This window comes from Falco punctatus (genome assembly GCF_963210335.1).
Source record: "Falco punctatus genome assembly, chromosome: 6".
Classification (NCBI taxonomy): domain Eukaryota; kingdom Metazoa; phylum Chordata; class Aves; order Falconiformes; family Falconidae; genus Falco; species Falco punctatus.
Genome location: NC_137585.1, coordinates 33,710,478 through 33,736,264, shown reverse-complemented (window position 1 = coordinate 33,736,264; position 25,787 = coordinate 33,710,478). Strand labels below are relative to the sequence as shown.

Below are 25,787 nucleotides of genomic sequence, written 5' to 3'. Positions count from 1 at the left end.
CTGTCCTCAGGTGTTCACCACACCTTTTGACTTAGGAACACAGGGAGTCCATTAAAGCAGTAGAGAAGTGTGCAGAAAGAAAAGACATTTTTATAAATAACTTAAGAAAATGGATCACATTTGGCTGGTTTAAAATTTATCAAAGTTCCTGTGCTACTTGCAGGGGAGAATTAGGTACCTCTGAAGACCTCTCAGAAGTTATTCTGTGGGCTTGAACAAGGTGTGGAGTGAGATTATAGTCAGAGCCAGCCAACATGAAGCACTAACTGCAGGGAAGTATGTACCACTTAAGCTATCTGCCTATGGCCAACTGTTGCCATAAAGTATCTCCTAGCTACCAATTAACGTCCCATCCCAGAGCTCTCAGCTCTACCCCAAGCTCTGAGATGGCCTCTGAGATGGCCAAGGTAGTCACAGCAAGTGATTTAGCAAGGGATGTGACACATGCCCTTCTCAAGCAAAAAGGCTGAATGAAGAGAGACGCCTTCCTTGCACCAGCCTCTGTGTGCCAACACGCATGGCTCATCAGGGCATCATGCAAATCTCAGACCCAAAGCCTGCCCAGAAATGCAGGGACTGTCATTTCCATTGCTTCAGTCTGAGTGAGACCGATTTCATGCCGCATTACCTTTTTACATGCTGCAGATGTAATTTTAAATACCTGCAGCATTCACTTTGTGCTACATGGTACACACGTGTTAGAAAGTAGGTTATTTTGGGGGCAGTTTTGAGAACGCTGTGGTTACAACAATGCTCCCATTTGAGTAGCACCTAGTGAATAGGGTACAATATATGATCAAACAGCTTTAGCAATCCCTTTTCATTAGTGCGAGTAAATGCTTGGCACTGCATCAATCTTCTCCCTCTCCTCTTCTTCTAGGAGTGCCAAGTCATTTTAAAGACACATTAAATTGCCAGAAGACTCCCAAACAAAGCCAGTCAGCCTGCTGCTCGTTTGGATAAAGTTAATTACAGTGAAGATTAAAATCTGCGGTGCTTGATTGGTGTTGTTGAGACTTACAGAATCACATTGTCCTTGGGGAGCTGCTTGCCAGCTCTCCTCCCTCCCTCTTCCTGTGCCTTGCTTTTCTTTGTTGTTCTTCATAATTGTTTTGTCACCTTCTTTGCAGTGTACCTGGCAAGGTCCCCGGGACGAGGGGCTGAGCTGCACAGGGTGTGATGTGCTGTCGCCTCGTGCTGCTGGCAGGGCCTGGCTGGCTGAGGATGGCGTGGAGGTGCCCAGCCTTCATCACCACTGGCATTGCATCTTGTCCCGGCTGCTGCCTTGGATTAGGACAGAGAGAGTTTCTAGGCAGAGAGAATATGTTCTGGGACTGATGGTAGTGCACAGAAGGGGGAAGGAAAGGCAGCCTGCAGAGCTGTCTAGTGCTTCTTAGGAAGTCCCGCTGCGTGGGTGGCTTCTGACCAGTCCACAACCGCTCTAGAAGAGTGGTGTAGCCACAGTCTTTAGGGTACTTGTCTTTTTTTGTTTATTACCTAACATCAACACCTGCATTTCCCCAGCAAAGGTTTCGGTTCATAAGAACAAAATCACTAACAAAAATAATGGGTAATATGAAAGATTTGTGATGCCAGAGAATGCTAAGGTCTGTCACGCTGCTGGCAGTGTGGGCTCCATCACTGGTTTTTTTACATCCCTTCTGGGTGGAATTGAAGCATTTTGGGAAAATGCTTGGGAGGGAGGAGAGATAAGATTGACCTGTGGTGGTGTGGCATCCGCAGTCCTTTTCTGGGCTTCTGAGGCCAATGTGCTTGGCATCAGGGTGCTTTTGGGAATGGCTGGTGTGAAAGGTGCCAGAAAGGTGAAAGTGATACAGCGCTGCAAAGAGAGATGAAGGACCCTACATCTGTGTCTAATGCTGGACCTTAGTAATGTCCAGACAGGCCACAGAAAGTAAATTTCCTCTGTTTTAAAAGAATAATCATTCAATACCTTCCGAAAAGATCACAAAAATATAGAAGTGTTTATAAAAGTGGAGAATACTAGAACATAGTCACAAATGCTTTTTGGCTCAGGTAAAAGAGGATTAATGACTGGTTTTGATTGAACTGCAAGAATATTTGATTATTTTTGTAAAAATACATAAAATATTCAAAACATCTGGACCAAAGTTTTCTGGAAAATGAATAACTGGGCATGTCCCTTGAAACCTCTGACCAGGTTTGGCTGGCTTAGGAGCACATGGGATGTGGCATCCCACCTATGGAGTGTACGATACTGGGTCCTATGGAGACAATATGGATCAGTATGCTGGCACATATGTAACATATCTGGTGGCCTTACATATTCTGGAAAAGTTAATTTAAAGTAAATTTTTGATATAATATAGCCATTACCCAGAAGTGCTGTTCTTCTTACTTAAGGATATTGCACTGGGCTTCTGTGCACAGATTAGCTGCCTGCAGGCTCTTTATCTCTGCATTTCCCTTAGCCGTATTTAAACTCTGACTCTTAGGAGGTGACTCCATGCCATGAAGACTGTTTGTGCCTCATTGTGCATGTGTATGAGAGTGGGGCTGCTCAGGGGCCAGGCAGTAAGAAGGGGAGGAGAAGGAAATAATACAAAATGCAGAATCAATTTCATGCTGCCTAAAGTCATGCTTGTTCTTTGATGGATAAGAACACATCAGGGGATACAGGGTATTTATTTGGCATGTATCTCCAACCAGTAGATAAAGGAAGAGCTGCTCAGAATCACTGTGTTGCAGATTTTCAAAGGAAAAAGCAATGTCTAGAAGTGCAGGGAGAGAGCACAACACAAGATTTCTTTAGAAGAGACTTAAAGAAACCTGCATGAAAGCAGGTATTTAGACTAAAAGCAGTTTCCTCTGCCAACTGGTTTGCTCTTTTCTCCTTGAAATTCTATTCAGAGACTTAAAAGTTGCTGCTGATATTTTGCAGGACATCCCAACTCCCCTTCTCCTCTGCCCTGGCCCTCCCGTGTGCATTAGGACATGTAAGCATTAAACTGTCACCAAAAAATAGCACCTTGAGCAGCTTCCAGGCACTTGAGATGCTGTATCCTGACATAGTGACTTTAAACTGTGTGTACTGGAGGGAGGAAACAACAAGGCAGTGATGAAAAGCATTGGAATAGGGGGTGATTGCTGACTCTGAAATGATTTTGTGTGTGCAGTGATGGAGGTGACAGCCAGAAATGCTACACAGACTTGGCTGAGTGGTCACTCTTGAGGAGGGTGTTTTGGCTATGTCTGTCTGTCTGTCCTTGTCCTTGGTATTTGGCTTCAAGCACCTAATTCTGTGGAGACTGGTACACTTTTTTTAACTGAAAGTTTTCCTGGATTAAAGCCATTTGATGAGCCTCTGCCCTGGCTCTTTTGCTCCTTTCCCTCAGAAAATGCCTTACTGGGTTCACACCTGGCATGGACTCAAACTGAGCAGTTACCCACTTCATCAAAGCCCCTCTGAGAGGCAGCATATCCAGTGAGGCCAGAATCCTGGCTGGCACAGCTACCTTGCTTCTGCTTTGCTGGAGATGACCCAGTGTCTGCCCACAGAAGCAATGTAGACTCTCCCTTATCTTCTCCAGGTAGGATAACCCACATAGGCAGCAGCATGTTGGGCTTTTGGTTAAGCCTGGAGTCAAGGGAGTCCTGGGCACCTCAGCTTCCCTTTCATTTCAGGTGTGGCCTTAGGGGCTTTAAAATCATCCTGGGCTTATAAAGTTGGGGACTCAAGAGAACCTGTTCCCCAGCCAACGAAGCTAGCTTATATACGGGGACTTTTCACTCTGTGCTTCCTCTCTCCCTGTTGTAGAAGTGAAGATGATAATAAAATGTGAACATCAGATCTTGTTTTGTGGAGTTCTTTGATCCACAGATGGAAGGTTATATAAATGCAAAGCGCTATCATTATTTATAAGGAACACACAGTGTACAGCTCCTTGCAATCTGGCACAGTGGAAATAAACAGGAAGGCACAAATTTAGCGTGATGACTTCAATGCTGGATCCAGTAAGATGCAAAGACAGGCTGGGAAGACGTGAGTTTGTTTGAACACATGATGCTGTTTTACCGGTAATTGGCAAATACAAGTATAATTATGAAAAAAAATAATGAAAAAAGTATTTGATGTGCTGGATTCACAGGTGATTAAAACTGATCTGACCTCTCTTAGTTCAGCAGTCTCTGGGAGTTTGCATCAGTTTAGTTTCTCTTATTGTCAAAGCCTTACTTCCAAAGAAATCTATGTTTTGGAAGCCGTCTGCTCTCCTTCCAGGTATAAATTAATGTAGCTAAAGTGAGTCCCTTAAACCAGAGCTGACTTACAGTGTTGGGTATTTTGTGCAGTTGTGGTGGGAATGTATTTTAAACTGATAGCAGGCTGACAGCCTCTGAGACTGAAATCTAGGAGTTATGCTTAAGAGGAACAGGTGGGAAAACAGCTGCTCCTCTTCTGCTAAAAATGAAAGAGCAAATTCCCTTGCTTCTGCCTGGCTTTAGGGAGCAGCTCTCACTCTCCTGTCTGGCTGGTGCTGTGGGATCCCTCTTTCTCCTGTTTTGACCTTTTTTTGTTCCCAGTGAGCAGGCGCAGTACAGGCAGGGAAATACAAGCTCCCCAGCAATGTGGCTCAGCTCTTCCCTGGGGAGATCCCAAGCTGGTGGAAGAGGTGAGCTCGCCAAAGGCTTGTTCTCCTCTTGGTTCCCCTGGGACTCAGATGCTGCTGGGATTTCTCATACCTGGGAACAGGTAACTCGGTGCAGACACTGAAGGGTGAAGGCTGTGGGCCCCCTTGACGGCTTTGCCTTGGATGCTGCGAGACCTCTGTCTTGCGGCAGGGAAGACGCTGCTCCTCATGGTGCTCTGCAGCCCACCTCTCCCCCTGCTCACCACCATGGACAGAACTGCTCCCAGCAGTGCAACCCGTGCCTCTCAAGTCACCCGCCTCAGGGAGACATCAGCTGAGGGCTCCCTCTCCCTGCAGCGCTCTTTCAAAGCCCCAAATCATATTAAAGCATGACCCCGTTTGCTCAGCCCTGCTGGGTGGTAGGGAGCTGCGTGGGCTGGGTTTGGAGCTGCAAGTGGGTTTTGGTGGCCGCTGTGAGCCGCTGTGGTTTTGGGGCTGTTTTACAGCACGTTCTCACCAAGCCCGTTCGGATCCAGCGCTGCCTGCACAGGCAAGGCGAAAGGGAGGCAGGCACGCTCATGGTGCCACAGCATTCCTGCATCTGGCTCCAGCCCCCCCCAGCCCCCCGGGGATTTAGGCAGCAGGTCAAGGTACAGGGGCTAAGGGACCATGGAGCATGGGCTTGGTTATCAGTGCGCACCTTTGTTTAGGACTGGGAGACAGGAGAAGAGCCTGGGCTAAGACAGACCTGGTTAGGCTTACTGATCTGTGACGCAGGCAGGCAGATTGCTCTTTTGGTATTTTAAAATCTCGTTCCCTTGTGCTGAGCCTCCGTTTGTCCTCTGGGTTTTAGGCAAAGCCCTGCTCTCTGCAGGCTTCCTTCTTCTCTGCCAGTGTGGGGATTGCTTGTGTCGAGCTTCATGTGGCCAGGCTGCCAGCGATGCTCACTGCGGCCTCTCCGGGGGCTCCGGCTAGACCTCAGCCTGGGAGGAGGATCTGTCCTTCCCCTGCCCTATCCACCCCTCCAGATGGAGGTGCAGGAATGAGTTTTCATGCTGGGGTCCCACTGGCAGGAGGAAGAGTAGGAAATTCAGCAAAATTTATAACTTTGCCTGGTTATACAACATGGGGTACACTAAGATAGGGGACGTGTCCAGAGATGGGCTGAAGATCAGATTTGCTCCAGGAATGACAAACATCCAGAATGAGCTATTTCCCAGACCCTGAGGAGCACTTGGTCTCAGGGTGTTGAAGGACTTCTGACCAGTTCCATATATCTTCTGGGTATATACCATGGCCCATCATGTAGAGGATATAAAGTGGTATGCTTGATTAATGCTTTTGGACTATGCTTGAGCTGGATGGATACTCTAGGTTTTGTGAAGAGGTGCTCTTGTCTTTCATGGAGTATATGTTCTCTGGATTTTGTGTTGGGCTCTGGAGGAACAAATCAGTCATACAGCTGGAGAAGAGGTACTTTGCCAAATGCTTTGATGCACAGTGTTTTGGGGATCTTTTATGTGCAAAAAACCCTTGCCTGATCTTTTGATGCTCACTCTTTATCCTTCTGTGCCCCCTGTTCACTGAGTAAGTACTAATATTTTTTCTGAGTATGGGACTAGCTGCTGGTATTCCTCAGAGTCTCTTACACATTATGTGCTTTGTACTGTACATATGCTGTATTTCCTGTGAAGGTGTTCTTTCTTCTTATAACCCTTTGGATAGATGGATAGATCCAATAATTTCAGTGAAACATGAGCCCTTGCCTCGTACAGCCTTCTGGATGGCTTCCAAAGTCATGGCAGTTCACGGACACTGCTCTGGTTAACTTCTTCACTTCCCTTGGAAGTGGACGGTGCCATGTCCCTGTGTGCAACAGGAGGGGTCTGCCGAAAGGTCTGCCTGCATCCGGAGCTGGACTCTGCAATGGCAGAAACCAGCGTAGGGTGCTGGGCACCTGCTGTGGGTGAGGGACAACCCGGGCTCTAGCTATTACGTATTGGCCCCAGTATCCATAATCCTCTGGAGCCAGCTCAGGGTTCTCAAACAACCACATGCTTTTTCAAAAGGAGAGAGGACATATAATTCAATGGGGAAAATCACAAATACCACTGCTGTTCTGTGAGAACTGTGATGTGACTGCAAAGCATATACAAAGTGAGATTCACAGCTCTCTCCTGCTGTTCTGATGCTGTTTGCTGTTCAGCTGGACTGAAATCCAGGGCCATCGTCAAACAGAGGAGGGCAAAGATGTCACAGAAGTGACTTCCACACCCCACTGGGCCTCAGCTCATGGAGAAGCACCTGTGGGATGTGGTATCCAGCATGCATTTGCCTGCTTGCTGTTGCCAACAAGCAGCAAGCTGAAATGAGCAGTATCTGTAGTCTGAATTGGCGCTCATTGCCAGTAACCAGGCCCAGCAATAGAGAGGACTGAGAAAAAATGCAATGCACCTCCACGTCCTCGGGCATATACAACAGTTGAATACGCAGCAGGGTAAGCAAATCCATGGAACAGCTTTTGCATTGCTCTTACGCCTGGGCAAACTACTTCATCATATGCTGTAGGACCTTGCACCGGGGCTAGCTAACCCAGCATGCCACATGCTCCTCCTGAAACGTGTTCTGGGCAATTTCCCCTGGAATCCAGGAGTCTCAACAAGACATTTCTGCAGTGGGATGATAACTGGAAAGTTGCTAATACCAGCACAGTCAGAAGAGTGATGCATTTTACCGCTGCTAATTTATGTTGCTGCCTTTGCCACACAGGCTGAATCCCAGTGCTGGTGAAGTCAGTGGCTTTACTGGAATTGCCCATAGTATCAATTCAGAGGAGGAACAACCCTTTTCCTCTGTTGGGAGGTTGCACCCTTGTTTAGCAGCAGTGTGGGCAGGGAAGTATGGCAGCCTGCCCACACCCAATGGGCATCACAGCAGCAGCACATCTGTGTGTCAGGCAGCACCAGTGGTTGGTGCCTTCTCTAGCTTCCTAGGTATCTCCAGTGGAGATTCTCAGTCTGAGTTATGCTCAGCCTCTGTCATTCTCAGCCTGCTACTACTAATGAAAGTCTCTTTGTCAAGTAGCAGTGCCCCTTCCCCTCTCCCACAAACCTTCCTCTCCACCACTCCACCGCCCAGATCCCTGTTTACTACATCTTTGCAAGCTTCTTCAGTTACCTGCTAATTTCAGTCACTGTTGAGCCAAGCTAAGCATACATTCTTTTATTTTTCCCTTGTAAATCAACTCCTCTGCCACTTTCATCATGTTTTACTGCTCTCCTCTGAACTCTGTTCACTTTGGGCACATGTTTCTGACTGTCATACTCTGCTAAAACTAGAATATAAGCCCTCAGCTCTGGGTGTTGCCTGGCTGGAAAGGGCTGTTACCTCTTGCAGCACCTCAGGGACAGGAAGAAAGTGACCTGTAGCTGCGGGAGCTGTAAACTTGCGGTTCCTCAGCTCCAGCTGTTGCAAACCAGGCAGCCACCTTCTTCCTCCTGGGCTAGCTGGTGCTTTCATCCTAAGAGGTGTCCTTTTACCAGCTGAGGCAGGCTGCCACAGAAAGAGCAAAATTGCCTTTGCCACTGCCGCTGCACAAGGTTTTCACCACAGCTCATCCCAGTGCTAGAGCTCAGCCCCATCCTGCTGCCAGCACTGGCAAGGGAGGCAGGAGGAAGAAATGAGAAGGCTACGTTTGCTGGCAGTGACTTGTTGCCTTTGCAACAGCTATCGCCTGGCTGTGGAGGCAAAGTTCCTGTGTCTTTCTGCCATGTTGTATTTCATGGCCTCCTTGCATATGAATTTACTGTCTGCAACTGCCAAGCTCCCTTCAGTTTCACTGTTTTCTGATGTGTCCTCTCTTACTTTGCATATCTGTTGCAGATCACTTTTTTTGTTGTGTTTTCCTCTTCCACATTTCTCTTGCATTTTTCATCTGAGAGGGAACTCATTTCTTTTTCATTTCAGATCATGGTCTCTCCAGGTCTGCTGGTCCTTCTTCTCACTCCTGCCTTTCTGCTACTTGCTGCAGCTGTGAATTCAGGACCTAAAGGGCAGAAACATAAATAAGTAAGGGAGAATTCCCAGGACAGCAGTAAGACATGGCCAAAGTAATGAAGCTAAAAGGTTGGCTTTATTGTATATAGGGCAGCATTAGCACAGTGCGCAGCCTTGGCTCCTGAGGTACCATCATGGTCTGTTGATGGTGTAATTGTAACGATGTCTCTTTTGGTGGGGCTGCTCAACTGTAGCTTGTCTGCTTAAGCTCTGTGAAATGTTTTTCTTCATAAAATAAATGTTTCTAGTTGCAGGTCATTGTGAGAGGACATACCAAGTCTACAAGGTCAGGCCTGTGGCTGCACAGTTTGAACAGTATCTTTTAAAAAGGCCAGTTGCAGAAGCTGGAGATGCTGGGCAGCTGTTTGAAAACTTAGTTTTCTGGCTGATGTTTTTACAGCTTTCAAAGTAAGACGGCATTTGCAAAAATCCATGTCTCTTAATCCAAAAGCTTTATGGATGGCTGTATCTCAAGGAAATATTCCCTGCAGGTTATGGTTGCAAATGATTGCTGCTTTGTGAAGCTCACGTCCCTGATAAAAAGTGGTGGGTAGGTGGGAATCTTCCAAGTCTTTCTCTCTGGCTATTTGAAATGATTCATTTTGTACTCCAGATGTTTGTCCCTGAGCCTTCTGCTAAGCCTCTGATCTTGCATTCCAGCTGCATTCCCGCTAACAGCAGCAACCCCCTCCCCGCAACTGCCTCCTGGGCCCAAGGTCTCCCAGCCACCCCAAAAAACGTTGTGTCTGCTGCCTGAGAGGGTTTTGGTTGTACTTCCCGGCAGGTTGCCCATGCCTGAGACACAGCAGGTGGCTGTCCCCAGGAGAGGGGACAGTACAACCACCTCTGCAACCAGGATGTCTCCAAGCCAGCACCATGCTCAACAGGGCAATTAAATGAAAGATGAGCAGTGCCTAAAAAACAGTGGTATAATGGGGAAAGCAGGAAGAGCTGCTTATCAACTGTCACAGCAGCTGTCACGTGTCATACGCAGGACTGAGCTGCATAGAGCAGAATACTACTGAAGCAAGGTGAGGTTGTTTATGTTCTGACTGGTGTCCTCTTGCAGGACTCTCAGTACCTTGATGGGCCCTCACGGCAATGTAAATGCCCATGAGTGCCCAGATATGCACACATGTGAAATTACACATGTGCAAAATTATGAGCCATATATGCTCACAAGTGAGGCAGGCTGACTAGTCAGCTTGTTTATGGAAAGTAGAGGTCTCTGTCCCTCTATTTCCATGGCACAGCAAAGAGGTGTCTGAAATACTTGGGTGACCTGATGGTCTTGCTGTGAACTCAAGAATTTGTGTCATGTAAGTTGCTTGCCTCAGTGAGTGACTGAGTGCAGGGCAGACACTTTGTGAGAAGGTAGATATGGTCTGCAGAACCTATGCATGATGGTGGATGTTACTTGGAGCTCTGGTGCTCCAAGTTTTCTGTGCATTTTTTTAAAAGGTGAAATGAGACTTTAAGATTTAATGAAAGCACTTTATTAGCGCTTTATAAAGAGTCAGAAAGAGGTATGTTTTGTGGTTTGTGGGTATACACTAATTATTTGCTGCAACTTTGCAATGTTGGCTGCAGATACATTTCCTGTTGTCCCAGGTATTCTTCAAAGACAGCATCAAAGGTGTGACTCAGCCATCAAAGCATCAGCATGTCCTTAAAATGCCCCTGAGAATTCTCCCATTTCTCTGATAATGCTTTTGCATATTGGATCATATACTGTACCCACAGTCCTGTTAGCAGGATGGCCTGAATTTGTTACTTTTTGTAGCAAATCAGAGCTACCTTAAGAGTGCCAGAGTTAATGCTGAGTTAATGCTGATTTCCCCCCTCTGCATGTGACAGAGCACCCTGTTGCCACTGGATTTCCAGACAAAGATGGAACAAAGAAGGGGAGGGAAACAACAAAAGACCAAGAGAAAAGGAAACGTAGCTCATATTTACTCCATGACGGTTCAGATCACTGCACTTGGAAAAAGAAATCAACCTGCTACAAAAATGTGCAATCCCCTGTGAAATGGTGGTGGTGGCAGGGGGGTTATGTGGCTCCAGGTTCCTGGGCTGGTTTAAGAGATTTCTCTTTAGCAGCAGTGCTTAGCACAGGTTGGTAACAGGTTAGGCATGTCCTTTCCTTTCAGAATTGGAGCTGTCTGGGGAAGGCTGAATGAAATAATTGATTTTTTTATCAGACGCAATAATTGAGGAATAATGGAAAAGGAGAACCCAGAGGAAGAGAAGCCTGGAAATTGTGGTAATACAAAGAGGAGGAATCCCTTGGGGGCAGATCATATCAACTGAAGTGGAAGAAATATATGGGCTTTTCTATCCTTCTGGCCTCCTGTAATAGCAAAATGAAGAGGAGAGCAGGAAGTATGAAGGGAAGAATAAAGCCAGCTTCTGCTCTCATTCACTCCACTTTCAGATTAACCCTCTGTTGTCTTGTGTAACAGAGTAAAATGGGATGTCCTTCTTCTCTTCCTCCAATATATGGGTTGGGAAACTGTAATGCTGCTGAAAAAAGAGCAGTTCAGTAGGTGCAAGGCTGATGGTGAAGAGGCAGGTCTGGTTTGGGGTTTGGAAGAGGCCAGTTGCAGCATGGCTCGCAAGAATAACCTCATGCTTCATTCTGAGAAGCATTTGAAGAAATTCTGGATCGTCTGCATCAAGCAAATAACTCACAAGCCTAGAGAAGTATTTGCAAAACATTGGGAAGACTTAGCAAAAGCAGCTGTTAATTTCCCTATTCTCTGCTCCCTACAAAACACTTTTAGTGATTTATGGCACCTTTCAATATCCCAGGTAACAAAGATGCACTGTCTTCCTTTGGGGAAACCCATTACACAAAGTAACACACTATCATTGTCTGATAAAGTTTTCTGAGACTTTATAAATTAATTTATTTCTTTATCCCTTGTTATGTTTCTCTTCTTTCCGGTAATTTTGCTGTCCCTCTTTTATATCTGCCTACTTGTCAGCAGCTATCCTACTTATTTTCAGTCATTGCTTAGTGAACTGGTACAAACTTTGCTCTTTTCACCTTCCCTTGTAATTAGATGTTTCTATTCTGGTAATCAATGTATATTGCTCTGTCAATAGCTTTTGGGTATTGAAGTGCCCAGAACAGAAAACAGTAGTTTAGGTGTAGCATCCATAGACAAGAAGAGAGCAGGGCTTGCTGCTGCATAATGTATACGGTGCTTCTGTGGGTGGACAAGGGTGTTTCATTACCTTACCAAAGTCACATGCAATTTGCCCTCTATTATAACCCTTAGTATCCCAGTGTTGCAGTTCTCTCTTTCCCATTAAGCACCTGTGGTTTCGGTTATTTTCCTCCTCCCTCCCTGATCTCCTCAAATACATTTTTTTTGCCAATCTTAGTGTTTCATTTGGGTAGCTTCTTCCTGTTGTTTCAATTTCTTCAGCTCCCAGTCTGTTATTTCTCCTCCTTGGCTGCCTTTGAGAGCAGGTTCTTACATCCTTTCTACTCATTCCTCTAAACTGTTCCAGATCTTTAATGAAGATGTTAATGAAACCAGAATAAACAATGGAACAATAAGAGGTTTGCTGCAACACCCCTCCTGAAGCTCCCCTTACTGGGCACATAACACCAGGCATGGCCTGCAGCCAGCTTTCACGCTTTGTCATGGCCAGATCTATGCCCTTGTGAATTTGTTATGCCACTGTAAGAATCCACTAAGTTGCACTAGAAAATGCCCTCCTTACCAGGTGGGTAGACCTGCATCTGGTGCATTTCCTTTCTCCATCATCAACATTTTAGCAAGGGTGTCAGGAAAGCAAACCAGCATGCCCTGTTTTGCTTAATCATTTCCCATCACTCTTAACCCACAGTGCTCCTCTGCATTCTTCGCTTGGCAACACACCTGCTTTGCTTGTGGTCCTCAGCTTTGCTTCACAGCATTTGTCTCCAAAACCTTTTCCATTTCCTCATGCACCAATATACATCCTTAACCTGTGGTGTATGCAGTCCTTCGAGGTTCCCCTCCAAGCTCACTGCAGTTTATAGGACCAGAGCCTCAGCTGCTGTAAATTGTCATAGTGCCACAGAAATCAATTGAGCTATGTGATTTGTTCACCAGCTGGGTATCTGGCTTGGATTTTATGAAAGGCCATTTGCCTGGACTGCAAATAGGGCACTAAACATCCCTAGGGCCAAGCGAGCTTGGGGAACGAAGAGAAAAAATAAAATATATTGCAGAATAAGCCAGCTCTAGCAGCCAAAGGACCTGGAGGAGGGCCAGACAAGACAGAAAAAAACATCACCATGGACTTCTGTACTCTGAAAATGCCACTAGTGTCCTCCCTGCAGAGGTCTCTCTGTTCCTTACTCTGACGGTCCACCTAGTCCTTATACAAGCTCTTTTTCTTAGTATTGGGTCACCTCCCACACACTTGTATCACAGCAGTAGTTCAGGTAGTGAGATTCTCACTGTGCAAGGTGCCGTACATGCACAAAAAGACCAAAACCTGATCCTAGAATTCTACACACCACCTGCCACAGGTGGATGCAGGCTAGGAGCAGAATACTACTATCAAAAAAGGGCATGGGCAGCTTGGCAGGCTGTGAACCTAAATGTGGCCCCTAAATGCTCTGAAACTTGCCTCTGTGGGCTCCTCTTTTCTCTGTTTGCTTCCCTCCCCCCCTCAGCTCCCAATTTTTCATGTTGCCCCTTCTCTTTAAGTGAATCTCCTCCTGAAAACAACAAATCTTCTGGGATTTACTGCTCAGAATGATACAGTAAAAATAATACTGTGATGCCGATTTGACATTTGCTGCAGCCAGCTTTCTCCCTGCCTGTGTGTGTTCCTCCTGAGCAGCCCTGTCCTCTGTAGCTCTGCTGGGCTCTGCAGGCAGGAGTGGTACCTACCGAGAGTCTGGGGGAACCACGTGCAGCAGAAGTTATCTGCTAGTTTGGATTTGTACAGCACCTACCAAGAGAACAACTCACTTCTCAACTGGCTTGTAGGTGTTACTCAAATACATATAAGCCATAATTAAACAAGCCCCAGACTGAATAAGCAAGTGGAAAAGAATCAGCATGTTTTAGCACCTCTGGAAGGCAAGGCTGCATGGCACTGGCACTCTTCCATGATTTGTCATCACCTTTAATCAAGGTGTTTCCCAAGGGCTGGCCAAACTTTATTTATTCTTTTAAGTTTAATTACCACAGAGGAAGATGGTAATAAGCATGACTTGTGTCTGTGGCTATCACTGTGCGTCCTACTTTTTGGGGGAGGAAAATGGGAAGGAGGAAATCACACCAAAGGGAAACTGCTCCGAGAAGATGTCAGAGCTGCCCAGTGCATAACCCAGTACTGTCTGTGAAATCCCACGGCCACTCTCCTAGAGGTCCAGAAGTCAGTCAGGTTGTCCTAGCCGGGCCACAGTAACTCACTGCATGCCTTCCCTTAGCTCAAGAGAAAGGGCCCTTGCTGAGCTCTTGCACATGGAGGTCTGAGCAGAGCTTGGTGCTCTCCAGCTTGCCACCAGCCCCTGGGGCCATCGGGCAGCTGCGATGACCCTGAGCAGAAACTCTTGCTGTGGAAAGGGGGCTTTGCTGCTCACCTCTAAGTAATAGTTTGTACTTGAGATGGAGAAAAGCTGAGGCTTCTAGCAGTCATTAGGAAAGCACTGAGGCATATAAGCTGTTGTGTTGTTGGTCATTTGGGCAGTCCCCAAAAGGCATTTGTGTGGATGGGAGGGTGAGAAATGTGCCTTACACAACATATGTAAATGGCAACCAATTTTTCTTTTTTTTTTCTTCCTCCTGAGTGCAAAAGGCCTATAAAACAATTAGAGCTTAAAATTGGACTCCTGGCAGAGAACGAGAGAGGGAGTTTATGCCTTGTTAAGTGTAATCAGTCTGGTGATAAGGGGACAATTTCAGCTGTGTGAGATATAATTACATCATAAACTCCACATTACAAACAGGGCAAGCAGAGGTGAAAAGGTAAAGAGGGAATAAACGATGATGCCCTTTGGGGGATGTGCCAAAGGAGACTTTTCTGGGCTCTGTTTCCCAGAGAAACTTTTCCAGCTGGAATGGGAGCTGGGAGTGCAGAAAAGGCACGCTGGCACCTCAGGGCTAGTGCGTACCCTCATTCTGCTGGGAGGCTGGATGGGGTGCCTTGCCACGGCCACACCTGAGGTTTCACATCTGCCAGCTAGAGTGGAATATTACTTTGGGCAAGTTAAATATTAATCATGTTTCAGAAAACAAACATTTCTTTGCAGCCTGAAGCTGGAGGAGAGTGTCTGAAGTCATGCTGCCAGTTGAATATAGGATGAGAGCCAGCTGCAAAGAAAAAGGAGGCACAAATGATACTCCCAAGTGGTGGTCGCACACCTAGGGCTGAGGATGCACAGCCTGTCTGCAGGGACAGGGGCTGCAACACATTTCGGCACCATGCTGCAGAGGACACGGCTGCCTGAACAGGTGTGAGCGTGCTGGTCTGGAGCCAACCATGGCCCTAAACCTCAAACAGGACACTCAGGATGTGCCACCAAAGGGGTGGTGGTGCAGAGCTAAACACCAGCTTGTCCCTCTACCAGGCTACCTGTGGCAGCGGTGGGGAAGGGTGTCCTCCCTCCATGCAGGACACCCCACCAGGCACAGGGAAGGAGCCAGGCATATGCATGGGGCTGGTTTGCCCTGGGGACCTGTCCCATCTGCAGACACATCTCAGAAACGCTGCTTAGAGCGCATGTAGCTGCTTGGCTATTACTAGGAAAAACGGCAAACAAATATCTGTGTGTGTGTGTTTAACACTTGTGACTTGAGGTAAATGTTTTTAGATGTGATGTTTTGAAATGAGGGAAACTGAGGAATGAAAGAGAAGCAGCACACTAGAGGGATGTGGTTTCATTTGATCGAGAACAGTTTTTGGAAATCCAAGATTTCTCAGCTCAGGGACTTGAATTATTGACAAAAGATTAAAAATACCTTGGGAAATTCTTTTGTAGTTTCCTTTCTCAAAAACAGACGGGCATTTTAAAAACAGTCGTTTCAGAAACTCTGGTTGCCATTTCTGGTTTTTGCTGCTAAAGTCCTGCCTTACAGACTAGAGAACTGTCTGGTACTGGGGTCAAGAGTTCTAGTCTTTTCTTGTCACTGACATGCTGCATGGTATTAGATAAATCACTTAACCTTTCTGTGACATACTTCCCCATCTGTAAAATGAGGTTGATAATCATATTTGCTTACTTCACAAAAGTGTTAGAAGAATGAATTATCACTGTTTCTATAACCATTTATATCTCTCTGTGGGGCAAAGGCTGCTTTTTTTTTTTCTGTGCTCGTGCAACAGCACAGGAGTCCTGCTCTGTAATGGATGTTCTTAAGTGCTATTATGATATAGAAAGATAAAAATTAAACATAGCTTTTGACAAGCAGCAAACAGGGTTTGCCAGTATAGCAAATACAGTGGGTTAGATTAAAAGAGAAGGGACTCTTTTTCCTTTAGTTCTGAAGAAATGATCAATTCAATATAGTGATAGCATCCTGAAATATAACCCTACCTCAAAGTAGGTGGTGTAACCCTCCTCTGGCAACCACTCTTCTATAAAGGATAGAGAAAAACGATTAACATTTATACAGCTCCATGAATAGATTATTATTATTACTTAGATTAGAGCGCTTGGAGGCTTTGGACAAGATCAAGTTGCATTAAGAGCTTTGCAAGCCTGCAGCTGGAGATAGTCCTCTCTCTAAAGAGCTTGAGATTAAAAGGCACAAAGCATGAACCTGAGGTTAAAAGCGACAAACCATGTCAAGGGAACTAGAGACACATATGTCCAAGAACACACAACAGATCGTTGCCAGAGATGGGGATTCCCAGGCTGACATTATTTCAAGTCATTCATGTCACTGCCTCCACATGACTATCGCTCATGTGCTGTTCTGGTACTGCAGGTCACCTTCACTCACACAGGCTTGGTGTTTTTACTAGGAACAGATGTGAAAATGCAGACTGGCTAATCTGGAGACTCAGTGACCATGCAGGCAACTGAGGAAGGGGGAAGTTTGAACTGGCATGTGGAGAGGTGACCGTCTCTGGCAATAGTCAGTGCAACCTCAGTAGTGCCCAATGCTGCTCTCAAGGGACAGATGTCCATGTATCTCTCAGGACCAATTCAGTCACAAATAAGGAGCTCAGCACTCAGTGATGTATTACATTTAAAAAGAGTGATTAGTCCCTGGTGCTGCCTACAAGGAAAGACTTAAGTTGCAAGTAGCTTAACACAGTTTCAGTGAAGCATGCTGGATTGAACCCTGCTGTGAATCGTTACTGCCACAGCTGTAGCATCATATAGGACTGTTCACAAATGCTCTGTGTGAACTCTGGGGCTGACATCATTAGGCATCCACTTGAGACACCCTCCTTATGACTGGCTCAGTCCTTCATAGTCATGCGTGTCTTCTCGGTCCAGCACAGAGGGAAGGAACAAGGTCCCTAGCTTGCAGACAGAGAACTGCAGCACGGGTAGGTTAAGGCTATGCCTGTGCTTTGGGACTCAGATGTTGTTCCCACCTCCTGGCTTTAGTTTGGGGCAAGACCCTAAACGTATACATAGCCTCACCAATGCAGTTTGTTCCCAGTGGTGGGGAGCTCTGGATGGGAAAGGAGCCCTGGTGCGTCTGATATGGCTCCTGACCGGACATCTGCAGGGCCATAGCTCTAAGGAAGGGCACCCACCCCCAAATCTGAATGTGACCTTGGTGGCTTCCCCAGAGACATACCAGGAACACCCAGCTGTGCCAAGAGGAGAATTCATGCAGAATTGCTGCTCTCATGTCTAGGCCACATTGTCACCCTCCCTTGTTTTAGGGAGGATAGGTTTTGTCATTTGCCATGAGTTCCAGGAGCAACCTTCTCAGTTTGGCTTTCCAGAGCGTTTAGGGAAGATTCACACCCTGGAGGATGGGCCATCTGCCTTCCCTGTTAAAGTTACCAAGTATGGCAGGGAAGGAATGGAGATGGACAACTGGGGTTGTGGGGAGAAACACTAACCAGAGAGGACCTCATGGAGCACTGGGCAAGCCTTTTCCAGTCTACTGCAAGCCACAGTGAGACCTGTAGGAAAAACCTTGGTATTTGATTGACAGCCAAAACTCCATCAGTCAGCCTTGCGGTAATACAGTACATACCATCAATGTTTCATGGCTGGAGAAACAAAAGCAGAGAGCAGGCTCAGAGGGCAATACCCAGCACCGTTAGGGTTGCCTCACGTGTGACACACAGTCTGTGAAGAGGAACGGGCAGTCCTTAGCACCACAGCCACTGTCGGCATTACATCTGCATCCCGTTCTGCCTCGGCCCCCGGTGCAACGCTGGAGAAGCCCACGGGATCTTCTCATTGTCAAGGTTGCTGCAGAGGACTGGGTGATCTCAGGGGGATACAACCTCAGTGAGAGCGTGATGAACCCTGTTTGTGTATTTCACCATCAGCAGGAGGGTGTAGGGGTGGAAGCAAAGCCTGAGGTTGTGAGGGGGAGAAACAGAGATGAAGAGCAGTGATTGCACAGGCTGCCTGCCGTCCTGCCTGACCCTGAGGCAGGCTCAGGCTGCCAGGTGAGGAGAAGCAGGTGCTGCCAGGATGGCACAGGTTCTCCAGTCACACCACCCATGTACAAAGTATGCCCATCTGCAAAAAATTTAGAGGGAAACATTGTATATGTGCAAAAAAACCCCAAACATCCAAACTCACAGACAGTGGAAATGCACTGTATTTTTGTCACCAACAGTCCTTGTTCAGCCTAGAGACATCTCAGTGTGGCGATGTGACGATGCACTTGGGACAGTTCTTGCATCAGAACCGGAAACCCCTGCTGCCTACGCTCCCTGTGCTTTCCTTTTCTGCAGGGCAAAAACCAAAGAAATCTCTTTATAAACTGAAGAAATCTGACAGCACCTGGAGAAGAGCCCCAAAAGTTGAAATCTGCCATCAGCATGGGAAAGGGAGAAAGAGAGAAATTATGGCATGCAGTCCTGGCACAGCTATTTCTCGGCAGGAGACGAGTGCCTGTGCATCTCAGATAACTTCCCAGAGAAAGTAAGAGCTATCAGAGCTCAGCAGAGAGGAGCGAGGAGCCTCAAAGATCCCATCCTTCTTCTGAACCTTCAGGGAAAAACTGATGTTCCAGACCTCCCCCGCAGTGGATAGGGAGCTCCATCTCCCCACCCTGCAGTCTCAGGCAAAATCAGGGGCTGCAGGAGGCAATGCCTCCAGGAGCAGAACTGAATCTAACAGCAGTGCCAGTGCTTTGCTCCCTGCGCTGCTATGCAATGGTGAGAAATCATGGGCTGGTACAATCAGTCCCACCTGGACACACAGCCCTGGAGTTGGCTTTTTCCAGTTTCTAGGCACTTAGTTACATTACCTGAGCATACTTGGTGGTCGCCTGATATATGCACCCAGGCCTTTTTCAACCTTGGGCAAGGAAAAAGTTGACATATTGCTTTGACCATAACTGTTTAAAGCAGCCTGCCTTTGGGCTGAAACAAAACCTCCGGGAATCCTTACAAAAACTCCCAGCAGTGTCAAAAAAGCAACAAGAGAACGAAGCGAGGGCTTTATAATGGAGTGACTCTTCCAATCAATTGGTGTGAGTTAATTAATTAATTGCTGCTGTTGCAATGACATTCCCTCTGGCTGAGTAATCAGGAAATCAGCCACCTGAGGCTCTTAGGGAGTTAATTGCCTTAAACTTTGTTAAAGCAGAGTGATAATACCATTTAAAAAATGCCATCAATGCACATTTCTTGTCTTTTGGGATCTTGCAGAACAATTCTTCATTTTGCAGAGCAAAACCTTTAGAGTTTTACTTGGAACAACTGAGTAATGGAGACAGATGAGGTGGAGAAACAGGGAGCAAACTGTGAAATACAAGTTGTGTATCATCTGAAACAGGAGCTATACTGGTGAATCTGAAATACCCTGAAACACTCTCCAAACTTTCAGTGTCTATCCAGACTCCTTTCTTAAGTGCATTTTTTTCCAGTGGGGCGTAAGTGGAGTTTCCCTACTCTCTTGGAGTCGCTCTTTTCTTTTAAGCCTCGTATGGAAACACTTTTCTTTTATTCAACTTGATTTTTATCTTGAAGAAGTGTTGGTAGAAATGAAAGAACTATTCTGGGAAGAGCCTCCTCCCTCCCCTTTCACAGCTACCTATTTCTCAGGCTGAAGTTGAGTTTCTCTGTGCTTTAGACCTCCCTCCCGAGTGAGCTCTTTGAGACCTTTGTAGGACCGTTGGTCCTCAGTCAGTGGAAGTGGGTATTTTTGGCTAGAGCCCCTGCAGGCATCCTTTTAAGGAGGCAAAGTGGAGGCCTTTGAAAGATGTCAAGCTGTCCTGAGGCAAAGCTAACCCTGTCCCAGCAGTGGTGAAATCGCTGTCAGGTGCATGAAGGCTAAGCCTGTTGTGCATCTGGCTGGCTGCCTCTGAGGCTGTCCGTCTCCTGTGCTTTCCCTGCACAACATGCTTGTCTGTCTGCAGCTGCAAGACCACAGTTTGCTCCCAGGCAGCTGCCTTTGCTTCTCCTGCCTGGGGCTCCCATCTGTACCCTACAAGGTTTTGACTCCCTGTCAAGTGACAGGGGGGGGGGGGGTAGAAAATTCCCACTCGGACATCAGCACTCTGAGGACTCCCTAGCCAGAGCCTGCTAGAAAACTCCACCTTTTCTCGATATTTCTAATTGCAAACAACCCACACAAAAAAATGAGCTGGAATAAAGAAACCAAAGGAAGGAAACAGCTTCATCCCTTCAAAGTTCATCATATGAGAGCCAGTGAGTGCCTATAGAAGACACAGGCACTCGATGGTATCAATTCCCATCGTTTTTATCACAGTTGGTTTACAATGTGCTTTTTTTCTCCTTATAAAGCCCTAGCCCTTTGAGTCCTGCTATTATAGCATAATCTCAGCGTTTCTTAAAAATGAAAAGAAACCCTAGCCCTTCAGATGATGGAGGTAGCTTGAAAATGTTAGCCTTACAGCCTCAGAAGAAGAGAGGCTCATGTTTTAAATGATACTTTTAAACATTCCAGAGATTTTATAGGGCCAGATTCATAATTTTCCTATTGCTTGAGGCCGGTAAAACTGGTATTTCCTTCCTTTACCAGCACAAAGTGTTCCTGGTCTCTGAGGGCCTTTTGGGTAGGTGACCAGGGGTTGGGTGTCTCAGATCCCCCCACTGCAGCTCCAACATGGGCTCCCAGTGAGGGATGCCGCAGTTCTCAGATGCAAACCGCCATTTGTCCCTTCTATCTTATCTATCTGTCACTTTGTATGTGAGCACATACACATATTATTAAATACAAATACAAACCCCAGGCACACATTTTTATCCTTAAGTAATAAAGTCTAATGGAAGAATTTACAGTCATGGGTTATAAAGCAATAATAGTTGTAAAATCATTTAGCAGGTTCAAATACAGGTGAAAGGAGAAGTTCAGAAGTTCAGCATCTAAATACATTTCCTGGCGGTTTCCTATGGTGAACAGCAAATCCCCTGCTGACATGGTACCAGTAATGAAAGCTCAGAACTGTTCTCAGCTGCTTCACTTGTATTTTTAAGTTCATGACCTGTTCAGTTTTATTACTTTTTAAGCACTTTCTGCAGGTCAGGTTATTCAGGGGGGTAGTAGTAAGGACTGACTGAAAGTGCACTGCACAGGCAACAAGAATCCAACTTTCTGTATGGTGCCCCTCCAGCCCGATGAAGAGGAAATCAATTTTCTTCTTGAAACACAACACACAGATGAAGAGCACTGGCATTACCTGGAGGAAAATGGGTGATGCAAGCAGACCTAGGCACTATTTTTATTGGCACCTCATGGCCCTCCAAGTAGACTTAGGTAATGTTATCATTAAAGTGCTTATATTGCAGTTTCTGCTGTTTCTAGCAAGTGGCACTTTCTAGCAACTACTGCTTACTACATGTTGTTGTTTTAAGTTGCGCAATAACTTCACTAAATGTCTTCACCATACCAAAGCATAAAATACCTGTTCTGTCCTTAAGAGACTGAGCCTGTCTTCCTGTGTCTCAGGTGTTTATGGGTTTAAGAATGAAAGCAACTAAATTCTAGGTCTCAGAAATCACATGAAGCGTATCAGAGGGCTGACTCCAAACTCCAGGTCCCTCTTACCATGTGGTGCCAGCCCAAAGGACTGGGACAGGAACCACATAGCAACCCCACAGATGTTGTTAGCTCTCCTGCTGCTGCGTTACTTAACATCCCACCTGAACTTTGCCCTAATGATGGAGACAGATAATAAATTATAAGGTTGCTCACTGGATAAGAAGATAACTTTGCCCTATGCTTCATTTTATAATTATTATTTTTAAAAGAAATTATTAGAAGGTGTGAGAGGTACTAATAAAGAGTGTACTTTCTGTCAGTAAAAAAGGACTCAATTTCTTCAGTGAGTGTTTCTCAGCGAGCTAGCAGAAAGGAGATAGCTGTAATAGGTGCAGCACAAGAACTTTACACTTGTGTCCTTGACACTTTCTAACTTAATTAACCTTGGCAATCTAAACTATTTACAGAGAATCATGGCTGTGCTCCTAAACAAGCCTCAATTACTGGCATATCTAAAGAAATATTGCCACTTCCTCCAGACCAATTGCTCACTCATGCTTTTCCCGAGAATTTAAGAGGTTCCTTGTCATAATGCTGTGCATAAAACTTACCTAAATGGCCTGTGCTGTTATGAAAACAGGCTACCATTTTGTTGTGGTATTTCCACACCCTGGGATGCCTGCTGTGCTGAAGCAGGCAGCCAAACAGCAAATACCCAATTAGTCCTTCTGCACACACAAATGCATTATTGCTTCCCATGTCATCCTCTCCACTAACATGGTGGTGGGGAACGAGCTGCCCAGAGCAGCTTTCTGATGGGCTGCCAGTGGGGGTGTTAGAGGATGCCATGGCCAGGCAGTGGCTCAGAAGGGCAGGGCATTGCAACCTTTCACTGGTGAAAGTGAGGATGTTCTGACTGGGGGATGCTGGGAGCAGGCAAGGGATTTCTCATGTGGCCAGGCTGTTCTTTTTGGGTTTGTTTGGAAAACATCAGAGAAGGCTTTAGTTCTGGAGGCAGTTAACACATCAGCAATTCTACTTTCTTTTGCCAGCTTCGCTCCCTCTGCCTTTCCTCTTTCTTTATACGCTCTGTGCTGTTTCTTTCTTCCTTTAGTCGTAACTCCCGGTGTGAGTTGTTTTTCGTCTGCCCAGCCCTTTCCTTAAGGACAGGTCACAGAAAGTAAGCACAGGATCACTGGCTGGAGAAAAAAGGCACCTCTGTGGATTGCCCCCACTCTGTACCCAACAGAGACCTCTTCTGAGAGTTCATGCAGTCTTGTCTGAAGAAAAATGCTGCTAAACACAGAGTAAGCTTGCAAGACCAATTCTTTGGAAGGCAGGGAAAGTCAGCATTTTGGCTGCCTAGAAGGCCTTGGTGCGTGCCGTCCTCTGTTACATGCCAGTGCTCCTGGCTGCAACACCTCTGAGCCTTGTTGGGCAAGAATCATCGGCTGAGAAACACAGGGACCAAGAACTGCTGCCTGCCTGGCGTGGGAGGTTGATGGGTTGGGCTTCTGGTGCAGCAGGGTAAATTTACAAAGGACAGTTTCCTGGGAAGAGATCCTGAGCCCAGTTTTCAGGGGTGAAAACAGACCAAACCATGCTGATGCCAACAGAACTGTGCCCTTGCAGAGCAACAGGGAGCCTGGCGCTGGATTCATCAGGGATATGAATAAATCCATAACTATTTGCTTCCTGGCATTAACTGTCTACCTGTGGGTTTGCCCTCTTTTTCTCATATATGCCTTTACCCTCCTTCAGTAAAATCTCCTAGCTGGCTGTAAGATTTCTCAGTGCAGTCAGATGCCCTGAGACTGTACCCTGGGAGAAGAAGACAAGTAAATCCATCCACAATTTGCACTCCCCCTGGGGATCTCTAGGTAGCCTTATTTCCCTGGGGGAAAAGCTCCATTCTCTAAGCACTACTGCATGAGGCAACTGGGACAAAACAGCTCCTGCAGCTTCATAAACAGCCAAGAAGCACCACACACACGATGGCTCATGCACTCAGGGCAAATGTTTATAGAACAAATTTAGCACTGACTCAAGCAGATTAACAATTGGTTGCAGCATTTCATCCACATCCTCGTTGTCCCCCAGGACATCATGAGCCAGTGAGTGAGCTGTTGACAGCACAAGAGATCAGACCTTACCAGCTCAGCAGTAGCTCTTATCACTGTGGACGTCAGAACCTGCAGGTGGAGACTGACAGCGCACAGCGGGGCTACTGCCGTTGTTGTAAGGGCTTGTGGGGGCCTGGCAGATGTCAGATATGGGGGACAACACACTGGCAAGAGAAAACAAGAAAGTGTTATGGGTGGGAGAGCAGGTACCTAATCCGCTCGTCTGCAAGGCTCTTTGCGGTGGATTCCTAGGGAAGCAATTTGCGATGGGTCAGTTCAGCCTATAAAAATTAACTCCCCCTGCAACTGGAAAATACTCTGTATGGAGTATTTAGAGCAACTTAAATGGAGCCCATGTCTTCGCAAGACCTGTTGACAGAGCCTAATATGTGAGGTTAAGTGCCAGCCACAGCACCTCCAGGGGTCCTTGTGTCCCGATACTTTAAAAATACCAGGTAGAAGAATACAAATAGCATCACACTTATAACAGATGCTATGAATATACAGTGCTGCTTCTTAGGGGATTTAAAAAATTACCCTTTCTTCATTAAGGAAGACAAGAAAACCTTTCTTATTGTATAGATACAGAAGAAGTTGGTCAGCTGCTCATGCTATATTCTTTGGTGTGGAAAGGGGATGATAGGTGTGGTAATGATTCTCACCCCTGAAATGGTATAGCAGTTCCCATTGAGGTGCTTGAGGGTTAAACCTTTTTATGGGCCACTTTATTTTTCCTTATTTAGCTTCATGCTCCATTTCAGCCCCACCAACACCCCGACTGGTTTACAACCTCCCTCAAATAATGCCTTGGAACTCCGGAGCTGTTAGGAGCCATCGTATAATTGTAAATGAGTTAAGCTGGTTGGAAGCCTAATTGCTGCTAAATGACTTGACTGTCTTATACAGATAGCAGGAAGCTCTCCCTGCTCCCATCCCACTTGTACAGTGTAGGACTGAGGTCATGTAGCAGGTTGCTGATTAAAAAAAAAAAAAGCAAAGGCTGCTCTCCTGCCTGGTCAGTAAGATAGCTGTTTCCAGTCTGTGGAGCTAACTGGCCTTAATGAGCTTTGTAGTAGTTGGTGCTGCTCAGAGGGTTTGGGAGGCACTTACCTTCATGAGCAGGGCATGGATGCCAGGCACTCCCTCCAGCTCAGCCGTGCACACCAGCCTCTGTGGAAATCCACATTATTTGTATTTTACAATCTTTATTTCCTGATACCCTGGCTCTGCCAAGGAGCTTTAAGTGCAGCTCCACACAGGGTGTGTGGCATGTGCAGGTTATTGCTAAATTGCACTTTCTAATTAGTACCTGGTCTGGCAGCTGGACTGAGAGGAAGCAGTGGGGCAACTAGCTGTCCAGCTCTACGCACTGACCTGTGTATCTACCCTTTGCACTATAGGTAAATGGTAAAAAATAGCAGGAATTAAGCCAGGATCTAAGGTAGGGTCACAGCTTGTAAGTGGTGCTGCTCAGAAAATGTAAAAAAGCAAGGACTGGTGGGGTGTATATCACGCATAACGCTGTTCCTGGCAGTGCTGAAGGTGTGTGACTTTGCACCAAACTTCCCAATGACTGCCAGTCCCCTGCAAGTGTTCTGCCGCACCAGCTGAGACATTTAGGAACAGCATCTGTTGAGAGGTAGGATCACTCTGGGCTAGGATGTGTTTGGCATGTGTTTCTTGGTATGTGAGGAGACACAGATGTATTGCATACAATTGCTGCATCCACTGAGGGGCAAATACCAGCCTGAACAGCCTTTCAGATGGCAGGAAGCTCATGATTTAGGGCAACAGATGGTAAAATATTTATTTTGCAAAGGAAAATTCCAACACTTGGAAGACCATGGTTTTGTTTTATTTCTTCGTGGTGGCATTTTTGACTGGTAT

General features: G+C 46.3%; 1 long non-coding RNA gene across 1 annotated transcript in view; it reads left to right on the top strand.

Annotated features, from left to right (window-relative positions):
• Positions 1-25,787, top strand: part of LOC308066268 — a 62,888-nt gene that overhangs the window by 23,258 nt on the left and 13,843 nt on the right. The window contains exon 1 of the long non-coding RNA XR_013929092.1: positions 1-25,787. This exon is cut by the window's left edge and continues 23,258 nt beyond it; it is cut by the window's right edge and continues 6,565 nt beyond it. This is a non-coding gene — a long non-coding RNA (uncharacterized lncRNA).